Consider the following 12,973-nt stretch of genomic DNA (forward strand, 5'->3'; position numbering starts at 1 on the left):
GTTCTTGGGCAGGAGGTGCCCACCCAATTGTTGTGGATGGTTGCATTTTCTTTACTCCAAGGAGGCTTTGAGGATGCCCTTGAAGCGTTTCCTCCGCCCACCCAGTAACCACTGGCTATGAGATAACTTGGAGGAGAGAGCTTCTTTTGGAAGTTTTGTGTCAGCGAGTGGATCACATGAGTCGAGATTAGAGTGGTGCCGGAAAAGCACAGCAGGTCAGGCATCATCCGAGGAGCAGGGAGATCGACGTTTCGGGCAAAAGCCCTTCATCAGGAATAGAGTGGACCACATGGCCCGCCCAATGTAATTCATTAACAATAAGCAGAGCTTCCATACCAGGGATACTGAATATAGTTTATTGAGCTCAGTTTACCTGTACAGCATTTACACAATGTAAATTACACTTTGTAAATTAGATACAACATATATGAGCGTTAGCTAGAAGCGCACATAAACCAAAGACAAATAAATGCTTGTAAGTTACAACCGAATTGATTCTTGGCTAATTTTACACAAAAGAGGACTTGCTGCTCACAAGTATATCCATTTCATATAAGCCCTACAGTGCAAGCCACACTAACCCTCCGAACAGCATTCCACCCACATCCTAACCCTGGCAACTTTAGCATGGCCAATTCACCTAACCAACATACCTTTGGACTGTGGGTGGAAACCGGAGCATGTGCAAACTCTACAAAGACAGTCGTCCAAGGCTGGAATCGAACCCGGGTACTGTGAGGCAGCAATGCCAACCACTGAGCTATCGTGCCAGCACGATTATCCTTTGCTCATCGGTGAGACCTGTGAGTTAATTGCATTATTACATTAGAAAAGCGAAGAGTTATCATTACACAGCGCTGGAGTAAGTAGGACTTGAACCTCGGGCGTCGACCCTTGGAGGTAGTCTACTTCCAAGGCTCCTGGCCTACTACCTTATGTAACTGCAAAGAAAGGAAAGGGGAAGAGGTCCTTACTAAATGATGGCATCAGATTCCGCTAAATTTTACTGCGTTGCAGGACATTCTGTCTCACGTGCCCAAAGATGAGTGAGTGGGAGGATCGACCTCTTCAGTCACATGAATGTCCCTTGTAGAAAATCGTCATTCTGAGTAGATGTCAGCTTCAAACTGAGTGACAGCCGATGACGGCAATGGTCAACAATGTACCTGCATTCACAGTACAGCTGGTATCTAACTAGACCATCGCTGTTCAGACGACTTTTTGAATGAGTTTACAGGCATTTCTGACTGGGGGTTAGCCCCACTCACGAAACACAAATCAAATTAATCACAATGATAGTCTCCTCTCATTGTGGTCTGATTGCCAGCCTTGGGAGAGTTTTTTTTTGGTCGGGAAGAGGGACACTAACAACACATTATAAAGACTTCGAAATATTTCCTTTTTGAACAATAGCTAAGAAACTGATGTGTACACCTGAGCAACCAGCAACTATCCCTGCAAATAAAAGCAACGTTCGCCGGATGTTGGAAATAGGAAATAATAGGGACATAGGAACAGGAGTAGGCCATTCAGCCCCTCAGACCTGTTCCACCATTCAATGAAATTATGGCCGATCTGTGGCCGAACTCCACACACCTGATTTTTGGCCCATGTCCCTTAATCCCTTAATAACAAAACTATCTCAGATTTAAAACCAACAACTCATCCAACATCTATTGTGACAGAGAGTTCCAAACCTCGATTCTTCGTGTGTAGAAGTGCTTCCTGGTCTGCTTTAAATTTTAGACAATGCCAGTCTAAAAAACAGGGAGTGCCAGAGAAACTCAGCAGGTCTGGCAGCATCAGTGAAGAGAGAAACAGAGTTAATATTTCAAATTCGATATAACTCCTCGTTGGAAAGAAGAGTCATTTTGGATTCGAAACGTTAACTTTGCCTCTCCCCAAATGCTGCCAAAGCTGTTGGGTTGCACCAGCAGTTTCTGTATTTAATAACTTTAGAGTTTTTTTTTAAATTAACCGATTTTCAGTTACTTAACGCCAGTTTAGTCACAACAGGTAAACTACGTACAGTACTCCACTTAAAAAGTATGTTCTGATAAACTCGTATTCACCTGTATTAATGAAACTGCACCATACTAGCACGTTCAAACATATCAATTAATATTTGCTATTTACTAGAATCAAGGCAAAAATAGTTCTAAAATGCTGTACAGTTGTATTATATCATGGGAAGTTTTATACTCGATGAATTGGACCGAAGGGTCTGTCTCTGTGCTGTACATGTCTATGACTCTATGGTATAGGAATAGGTCAGAGTAGAAATTTGAGCAAAACGTTTATGTTTTGCGATTCGTGTGAACTGAGGTCACGGGTTGCACCCAAAACAGAACCTCTAGTCTGTACCACAATTTGACCTTTCTGAATTAGTTTAGGTTTTTAAATACACACTATAACCTTTATTTTCTAGAATGAAATCAGAAAGGAAATTAGGATTAAACTGTGCATTTGATTTGTGAAGGGTGGGAAAGTGTGCTCCAATATGTTCTTCAATGGCACATTTTGACGAATATAGCGGAATGATGAAGCAACCTTTAGCGAAATATTTCCAGCGAGTGGCTCTACCATTGGTTCTAAACCATACCGTCTCTTTAACGCGTAACTAGTAAACAGCGGGAGCCAACGCCTAATGAATCGACCCGTGGTAATTCCTCCTTTGAGGATACACCCTTACTTCATCGCTGGAGTGCGATCTCAGTTTTGATTTGGAGATGCCGGTGCTGGACTGGGGTGTACAAAGTTGAAGTGTTGGATGTTTGTGTTGAAACGTTGTTCCTTCATCAGGTGGTTGTGGAGTATAAGATCGTAAGATCCAGAATGTATAGCAAATGTTTATAGCGTGATGTAACTGAAATTATTTAGCATTGTTGACAGTGATCTGGCCTCTTGGAAAGTGGGGATTTCAAAGTTCTAGAAGTTCTGGACTTGGAGTAGATAATCCAGGCTAACTCTCCCATACTGCACTGCGGTGTTGGGACGTGGCCGTTCAGATGAAATGCCAAACTGAAGTCTGACTACCTTGAGTGGGGATTTCTTCTGCCTCCCTCAAGGGGCATCACCGACTGGCCTCCATTTGTTTCTACAATACTTCAGAAGTAATTACAGGCAATATAGGATTCCCAAGGACAGAATAAGGTGCAACAGAAATGCACATTTGTTTCTTAATAATTCCCTGCACTGTCAGCATATTTTTCAGATATATTTGACAATGTTCATTCCTGTTGACATTCTGCCAGTCTTTTTTCCGCTGTTTTAATCTGTTTCATAGCTCGGCCAGTCTTTACTTTGAGCCGCGCGTCACGGTGGCTCAGTGTTTAGCACTGCTGCCTTACAGCACTATGGTCCCAGGTTCGACTGGAGTTTGCACATTCTCCCCGTGTCGGCGCGGGTTTGCTCCGGTTTCCTCCTGCAGGTCAGGTGAATTGGCCGTGCTAAATTAGGTGCATTAGTCAGAGGGAAATGAGTCTGGGTGGGTTACTCTTCGGAGGGACGGTGTGGACTGGTTGGGCCGGAGGGCCTGTTTCCACACTGTAGGGAATCTAATCTAATCAAACCTTATTGCTGATCTTGGCATGTCGTAGATCTTTGACTGGCTTGGGCGATCTCCCTCGCCAAACAATATAATTGCAGGATAAACTGAGGATGCTGTAAATCAGAAACAAAAACAGAAGTTGCTGGAAAAGCTCAGCAGGCCTGGCAGCATCTGTGGAGAGAAATCAGAATTAACGTTAGTATGCTGCTGAGCTTTTCCAGCAACTTCTGTTTTTGTTTCAGAATATACTTGCAGGGTTCAAGAGAATGTGTGGGACTTGCTCATTAAAACAAACACTTTATTTCAATGATTAGGGATCCATTATTCACAGAAAATACTGCAAATGGCTCTTGTGCTTCAGCGGTAGTGTCCCTAACTCTGAGTCAGGAGGCTTGGGTTCAAATCCCATTTGCTCCAGAAGTGTGTGATAACATCTCTGAACAGGTTACTTTGAAAATATCTATTCAGGAAACATGTGTATTTCAAATTTGTACTAATGAGTTTTGTAATGTTTACACCCATTAAGTGGTTGTTGATGTGGTTTGAGAAGATTCAATTATCTTAATTGTGGATTCATCAGGATTGGCTGTTTTCAGTTGCCGTTATATTCTTAGGAATCGCCCATTACAAGAACATTAACAATTTCCTCATTGGGTGGCTGATTCTAATAAAATTAGTCTTATCTCCCGTTTGGTTAAACAGAAGACAGATATTCCTGATGAAGGGCTTTTGCCCGAAACGTCGATTTTGCCTGTCCTCGGATGCTGCCAGAATTGCTGTGCTCTTCCAGCACCACTGATCCAGAATCTGGTTTCCAGCATCTGCAGTCATTGTTTTTACCAGAAGACAGAGTGAACTTGGTGCTTGATTTCGCTGGTAAAAATCGGTCTATTATAAATCACTGTAGAAAAAAATAACGTATCTCTTCTCACACCATTCACTTTCTTATTCCTCATTTCCTTTAACATCTCATTCTACTGCAAGTTAAAGTGAATCTTATAATTCATGAATATTTGCAAATATAACAAAATTAACTCGGTATTAAAAACTAAATCAACTCAACAATGTTATCAAAAACCGAGTAAATCATTTTGCTGATATTAATGGTCAGATGTTTAACATGATTGTTATATTTGTCTGTCGGCTGCTTTAATAGAGAAGCCATCACATTTATTCGAAATGGGACAAAGCTTCTGTTGAAATGTTACATGGAGGTCTTTAAGCATTCACCAATGTCGTTTGCCGTGCCCACTTCACTCAGGAGTAAAATTCTTTGCACCGATTCCCAAGAGTCTGCCTGTCTCACTCACGCGTAAGGTCACACCTCAGGGCAGCACCTGTAGTTGAATTTTTTTAAAAAGTGAAAATAGTCTCCAATTAAGAGCCCTCTGTTCTTCCTTGGAATAAAGTGCTCTTCCCGCAATGAAGCAAGACCGTCAGACCAGAAGAAATAGGCACAGGAGAAGGCCATTCGGCCTTCGAGTCTGTTCCACCTTTCAGTGAGATCATGGCTGATCCAACAATCCTCTTTCCTGCCCATTTCCCATAATTCTTGACTCCCCTACTGATCAAGTATCTATCTCAACCTTAAATGTGCACAAGGACTCTACCCCCACAGCTCTCTGTGGCAAGGAGATCCGAAGACTCACATCCCTGAGAGAGAAATTCCTCCTCAAATCAGTCTTAAACTGGCGTCCCTTTACTCTGAGGTCATGCTCTCTGGTCCTAGACTGTCTCATGACATTCGTCAGTATTTGGTCCGTCAAGCCCCTTAAGAATCCTGAGTTTAGATCAGAGTGTCGTTGGAAAAGCACAGCAGGTCAGGCAGCATCCGAGGAGCAGGAAAATCGAACCTTCGGGCAAAAGCCCTTCATCAGGAATATTGCCCTTAAGAATCCTGTACATTTCAATGAAGAATAAATGGATTTGAAAGTGCCTCTTAGAATTGAAAAAAAAACGAATTCCAGGTTACAGTATTACATCCCCCATACAATCTTCTGGGGAAACCGCTCAATCTCCGCGCAGGTTGCAACAGTGTTTTGTACACAGTTTAGTACATGGGAACACTTCTACAATCAGATGAAGATTTCTTGTTCCTATCAGTCTTTGTATTTGTATTGCAACTTTACTGTTAGTGTGAAACTCTTTCCAATTTGCATCAAGGCTAAATTTGGAGTCAATCCCTGGCGTAACTCCAGCACTAAGTAGAGTTAGATTCCTTGGAGGAGGCATATCCAATGACCAGTTTAGAGTTAATGCTGCCCGAAATGCAAATTCAGTGTGGGATCCAGCTGGGTTTTATATTACCCAGGGATCCCTTGCAGTTGTTTTAAATGTTTTGACAAGACTGGCGCTATTGCTTGTGTTGTCTAAACATCCAACACTTTAACAGCTGGGACAGGAGCCGCTGCTTTTAAGTGTTAGGATAGGGCTCCGTCTAAAACAACAGTAATTCAGTCGCCATAAAACCAACTCACCGAAACCCAAACTGCCTGGGACCGATGGCTATGGCCCTAGCCTGTATTTACAACAACAACCGGGCAAATTAAAGCGGAAGTACTCGTCTAACCGATTAATATCTTAGGAGAAAGCGAGGACGGCAGATGCTGGAGATCAGAGACAAAAAGTGCGGCGCTGGAAAAGCACAGCCAGTCAGGCAGCATCCGAGGAGCAGGAGAGTTGACGTTTCCAACATAAGCTCTTCATCAGGAATGGGGGTGGGGGGGGGCTGAGGGTTGGGAGTGGGTGGGGGGGGGGGGGGTGGTGCTGAGGGATAAATGGGGAGGCGGGGACGGGGGAAGGTAGCTGTGAAGCTAATAGGTTGGAGAGGAGGGTAGAGCAGATAGATGGAGGAGGGTGGAGTAGGAAGGAAGATGGATAGGTCGGACAATTCAATAGGGGAGTGCCAAGTTGGAGGGTTGGATCTGGGATAAGGTGGGGGGAGGGGAGATGAGGAAACTGGTGAAATCGACATTGATCCTGTACGGTTGGAGGGTCCCAACACAGAAGATGGGGTGTTCTTCCTCCAGGCATTGGATGGCTAGAATTTGGTGGTGAAGGAGACATATCCTTGGCGGAGTGGGAGGGGGAGTTGAAGTATTCGGACACAGGGCAGTGGTGTTGATTGGTGTGTTCTCTGAAACATTTTGCAAGTTGATGTCCTGTCTCCCCAGTGTAGAGGAGACCACATAGAGAGCAACAGACACAGTAGATGAGGTGTTTGGAGGTGCAGGAAAATCTCTGTCAGATTTGGAAGGATTCTTTGGGACCTTGAATGGATTAATATCTTAGGTCTAGAATTTATTTAAAGCAAAATTGCTTCATAGAGCCTGAATTCAATATCAAAAAAAGATTGATAAAGCAACTCTAACCTTGTCAGAGCAACATCCGCATAAACTAGAACAAACTTTCTGGATAATTAGTTCCATTACATTCCAATCGACATTAATGTTCAATAGCTTATTTTGTAAATGCTGTTAATCCCTTTTCAGTAATAACGTGGGTGTGTGGACATGTCAGGTCAGATGTTGCAATCTACAGTATTACCGTAATCCCAGTAGTTAAACTTTCTTAGTGAGATGGTTAAAGAGGAAAGAATAATTTGTCCAGCTCCAGAATTGTTTTGGACAGATGAGTTACTGGAAGAAGGCATTGGCACCCCAACAGAGGAAATGCCATCAAAAACCACAATGGATGCAAAGTGAGACAATAAAAGGGATCATGAAGAGTCTCAAATGTGATTTTAAATCCATCCTTTAGATGTACAGAGGACAGTGATGGGGTTCATTCATAGGAGGATGATTAAGGAGTGTGGTGAATTCATGTGTAAAGTAACATCTCTGCTTGAATCTTGTTTCCTTTGTTAAATAGTTGGAGATAGTCACAATAGAAAATAGACGTGGCTTTGTACCTGTTGAGGAATTACAATAGCGAAACTCAGTCTCTGTATTTAATCTCATGTAATCTCATTTAATAACAGGAGAAGCAATGCCAAGGCTGTTATTTATAGTAAAATCATTGACACATTCTTTTTGAATGCATTTACAATGTTGCCACACAGGGCAATCAAAGTAGTTCTGCTGCTTCAGGATTTATTACATCTTTTTGCCAAAATATCTTCCTGTGTTTGCTAAAAATTGAGAAGGAAAAGGACCTGCATTTATATGGCACCTTTCCTTATGTGATGAAAGCTACTGAAATATGTTGAAGTGGTTGTGAAGTTTTGATGTAGGAACATTAACAATTATTTTAGATGCAGCATCCCCACAAACAGCAATGCGTATCAGTGATGAAATTGGATAGATGAATATGATCAGGGTAATAAGTAGATACATCATGCTAACCAAACTGCGTCATGGAATATTTTATACCCACCTGAGTGGGCAATCAGGATCTTGGTTTAAGAGTCTCACCCAAAGTACAACATCTTCAACAGAGCAACACTCCGTCAGTAGTACACAGGAGTGGCAGCCTAATCTTTAAGCTCAGGTAGCCTGAGTTGACTTTTTTAGATTAGATTAGATTACATTACAGTGTGGAAACAGGCCCTTCGGCCCAACAAGTCCACACCGACCCGCCGAAGCGAAACCCACCCATACCCCTACATTTACCCCTTACCTAACACTACGGGCAATTTAGCATGGCCAATTCACCTGACCCTGCACATCCTTTTGGACTGTGGGAGGAAACCGGAGCACCCGGAGGAAACCCACGCAGACACGGGGAGAACGTGCAAACTCCACACAGTCAGTCGCCTGAGGCGGGAATTGAACCCGGGTCTCAGGCGCTGTGAGGCAGCAGTGCTAACCACTGTGCCACCGTGCCGCCCACTTGGGTGTGATCTTCTAATAAGACATAAAAGGTAAGAGCAAAAGTAGGTCATTCAGCTGATGGAGCCTTCTCCGCAATTTAAGGAGATCACAGCTGATTTGATCATTCTAAACAACACTTTCCTGCCTTTTCCCAAAAACCAGCTGTCATGCTTACTGGTTCAGCCACAGCTGAGAATGCACTCAGTAAATATATAATGCACAAGCAATGTATTGGTGATCTGCCCAAGATCTATTCCTTTGCTCATTTATCTCTGGTTGGCCATCCAGTGCTTTCTTTTTATTTGTTGAAACTGAGTATAGTTAAGGAAATGGTCAGATCTTTAATTAGTAGGGGTTGAAAGGATTATAGGGAGCAGGCAGGAAAGTGGAGATGAGGCAGAGATGAGATCATGTTAAACGGTGGAACAGACTCAAGGGGCTGAAATACCTGTTCCTGCTCGTAGTTCTTATGTTCTTATGTTGTTATGTAATTTCAACTTCATTGAGCATTGTCAGAGGGAATAAAAACAAACACGCTGGTTTCACATTGCTTTCCTCATGAGTGTTTAAAAGAAACACCATATTCTTTGTGAAGAATTGTCTATCTGTATCACTAGGAGAAAGTGAGGACTGTAGATGCTGGAGACCAGAGTTGAAAAGTGTGGTGCTGGAACTTTTCAATGCTTTTCCAGCACCACACTTTTCAATGCTTTTCCAGCACCACACTTTTCAACCTGGCCTGCTGTGCTTTTCCAGCATCACACTTTTCAACTCTATCTGTATCACGTCAGGTTCAATTTCATTTTGGGGCGGCATGGTGGCTCAGTGGTTAGCACTGCTGCCTCACAGCACCAGGGACCCAGGTTTGATTCTGGCCTTGGGCAACTCTCTGTGTGGCATATTCTCCCTGTGTCTGCGTGGGTTTCCTCCGGGTACTCCGGTTTCCTCCCGCAGTCCAAAAGATGTGCAGGTCAGGTGAATTGGCCACTCTCAATTGCCCATAGTGTTAGGTACATTAATCAGAGGGAAATGGTTCTGGGTGGGTTGGTGTTGGGCCGAAGGGCCTGTTTCCACACTGTATGGAATCTAATCTGTATCTTGCCTTTGTTCATGGGATATGGGTGTCTTTGGCTAAGCCAGCATTTAATACTCATCCTTAGCTGTCATTGTTGTTTGAGGTTGCAGCACTTCAAATATCACTACAGAATATTTACTAATTCCACTGACGACCATGGCTTGTAAACCTGAAGTTGGGACCCCCAATTGGGCCTGCGGAGACCTGCAAAAAAGCAGGGAGGACCACTGGGGTCTTAAATGGTGCTGTTACTGTTACATTAATATTAATGTGAAATAGGTAAGTTGTCCTCTCCAATACGTTTATTTTACATTTTTGTTCAAATATCAGGATCTTAGATCAAAACAAACACACGTCTTTTCTGTTCCACAATTATGTATTAAGTTTAATTTGAGTGGAATATTTTGCTAAGTGTAGTTTTAGCTCTTAATGCTCCAATGAGTCATTGGTGAAGTATTTCAAACATTAAGACCAATTATGTGTCTCCAAATCATGTCTGCAGTGTAAAACCAAGACAACAGGTTAAATAGCATATTCTAATGGCAATGAGCTGGAGGTACTGGATGCAAATAGAAAAGAATTTTGACTTGCCATTTATAATTTTGAGATGAAAACCATTTATACATATATGTTACATATTTGCAAAAGAAATTCAGACATCATTGTACTACCAAATAATCAGCATATTGACTTATTTATTGAAATTAATTTTGACCAGGAAGTAAGAATCTTTTTTTCAATGTGCATTTATAAGTCTTCCTTATTGTAAGAAATCTTCCAAGGTGCTTTTTTGACTGGTATAAAGTAAACAGGTGTCTCACCCAGAATGGAGAAATTGGAATGGTTGCAGGTTTGCTCAAAGATGTTGAGTTTGGGACTATTTGTAAACATTAAAGAGGGCTGGAGAGTTGAACAGGTTATGAAGGAAGTTTTGATCAAGAAACCAAAAGTTCTGCTAACAATGCAAAACAAACTGGTTGTGGTAGTGTTGCTTGTATGGGTTGTACGTGAGGCTGAATTCAAAGGTTATTGTACCTAATGAACTTAACAAAGTTAGCTGAACTGTTTGTTTGGAAGCACTAACTTTCTGAGCACTGCTCCTTCATCAGGTAGTTGATGGCTCCTTCATTGGCTCCTTCAATCACCTGATGAAGGAGCAGCGTTCCGAAAGCTAGTGCTTCCAAAAAACCTGTTGGACTACAGCCTGATATTGTGTGGTTTTTAACTTTGTCCGCCCCAGTCCAACACTGGCACCTCCAAATCAATCTTAGCTGAACTGGGCAGAGGTCATTCCCCTGTTTTTCTCTGCCACAATAAACAGTTTTACTATACCAGCAACAGCTAGAACTGTAAATAGTTTAGATGGCTATTAGTGCATTCACAGAATAGAGAGAAACTCTAGCATCCACAGGACTTATTGTAAGTTGTCTGTTCATTTACCTATTGTTCTTTCATGTTTATTTATGGGTCTATTCCAATTCAATTACACTCCTCTCTGATGTTTGTACATTCCTCATCTCAGCAAGTCATTATCAAATCTACTTTGCTGCTAAGAGTTGTTTGTCCTAGTCATAATACTTACTCCCTTTCTGCACAGGTATTCTCTATAATGTGTTTTCATAATATTTTTAATCTGATATTTATCTTCAAGTATAACTACTTATCAAACCTTACACCACTAAAGGAAGCCATTTGACCCGTTGTGTCTGTGTAGTTCGTTGAAAGAGCTACACAATCAGTCCCACTTTCCAGCTCTTTCCCCATCATTGTGCAGTTGTTTTTAAATATAAATCCAATTTCCTTTCGAAAGTTACTGCTGAAGCTACATATCTGCCACTTAATTATTTGTTATTTTGCAATGCTAGCTGATGTTCTATGGCATTCCTCCTGAGCAGTCTCGAATCTGCAGCACTGTTATGAGGTTTACTGAATCATTTGCCCATTTACCTTTAGGTCCATTGTTTAGCTGGGTTCAGGCAGGGAAGTGTCTAAGTGGGTCCTGAGGTCACTCAGAGATTAATTGTTCTAGTGAGAGAAAATTTAAGTTGGCGAGTGTTGGTAAATTTCAGAATGTGAGTCAGTTAAACAAAAGTATAGGGGTGAAATTTCCCTGGGGGTATAACACACAATGAACAGCCAGTCTGTTTAATGCCTCGTCCAACTTTCCATTCCACAAAATAAATATTTATCTACATATATAATTAGAGTATCTGCCACATTTAGTTTGACGTTAAAGCAGAGAAATGGATGTAACTCCAAGGAAATATCACATTCATCTGACTGACTGTTATGTACATTTTGGATTCATTGCCAGGTATTCCACATGAGAATTACTGCTGTTTCAAATCATATCCACTCAATTTTATGTGGGTTTGTAAAACAGACAAGGGGATTCAGCAGGTTCCATGAGCACCATGGAACTTTTATCAACCTGGCTTGACACCATAATGAGAACATAAATCATCCAAGAACAATGTCAGTTACTTAGGATGTCTCACTCTACACCATTCTGAGAATTAGCTTAAAAACTTAAAACAAACTTATCCCACTTCTTTTGCTTCTAATAGTAAAGCATCAGTTACTGTATATAAATAGGGGTTCCAACACTCCAAAATATGCTTGAATCGCCAGGAATGAAAGAATAATCTGTAGTGTGGTGAGAAATTTCATGGTAGCATTTTATTCATATATCTTGAAAACTTTTGTTTATTAGTTGTAAAAATATAGGAGATGAGTTGGGGAGGAAGAGTGTTTGACTAGACAGGATGGTTGAGAGTAGAAGGTGAGGTAATTAAAACTTCAGGAATATATCAAACCCAATAATTCAGTAAAAATGTTGTCCATTGGGGTGATTACTCAATCTTGTGCTTAGGGATGGTAACATGACAGTAAGCTATGCTCCCTCTGAAGATAGCCAAAATTAATTGGTCTGCATTCCAATTGGTTTGTGCAGATCCTTGCGTGGCTAAGTGGTCACACAACTTAAAGAGAACATTGGTGATAATGTCACAGGGCGAGTAATCTAAATCCATCCAAGCTTTTTATTCTGGGAACAGGGGTTCAAATCCTTGTATGGCAGATTGTGAAATTTGAATTCAATAACAATTCTGAACTTAAACGCTACTGTAATGACGATCAGGTCAATTGTCATAAAATCTCATTTGGTTTACTAATGCCCTTTAGAGAAGAAAATCTGCTAACCTTATTCAAATTGGCCTACATCTGACTCTAGATTCACAGCAATGTGGTTGACTCTTAACTCCTCTCTGGCCAAATAAAGGTGGGCAATAAATGCAGTTATACCCAATGACGCTAACATTTCTTGAACAAATTCAAAAGAAGGCAATGATCCAATGGGTGACACCATGTTCAGCATGTTCACCATTTCAATGACTCAGAGCCTCATTCCTGATGAAGGGCTTTTGCCTGAAACATCAATTTTCCTGCTCCTCGTATGCTGCCTGACATCCTGTGCATTTTCAGCACCACACTCTCGACTCAGATGCTGAAGCAGTCCATTTCCAAATGCAGCAAGAT

At 41.6% G+C, this 12,973-nt stretch overlaps 1 long non-coding RNA gene across 3 annotated transcripts in view; it reads right to left on the reverse strand.

Moving 5' to 3' along the window:
- Positions 1–333: 333 nt before the first annotated feature.
- Positions 334–12,973, reverse strand: part of LOC148145934 (uncharacterized) — a 90,253-nt gene continuing 77,613 nt past the window's right edge. For all 3 annotated transcript variants that reach the window (XR_015760872.1, XR_015760873.1, XR_015760871.1), the window contains one exon: positions 334–3,721. This is a non-coding gene — a long non-coding RNA (uncharacterized LOC148145934). The remainder of the gene's footprint in view (positions 3,722–12,973) is intronic.

The sequence above is a fragment of the Chiloscyllium plagiosum genome, unplaced genomic scaffold (assembly GCF_037043375.1).
Source record: "Chiloscyllium plagiosum isolate Xiang-an unplaced genomic scaffold, Cpla_swu_hap1 HiC_scaffold_22, whole genome shotgun sequence".
NCBI classification, from domain to species: domain Eukaryota; kingdom Metazoa; phylum Chordata; class Chondrichthyes; order Orectolobiformes; family Hemiscylliidae; genus Chiloscyllium; species Chiloscyllium plagiosum.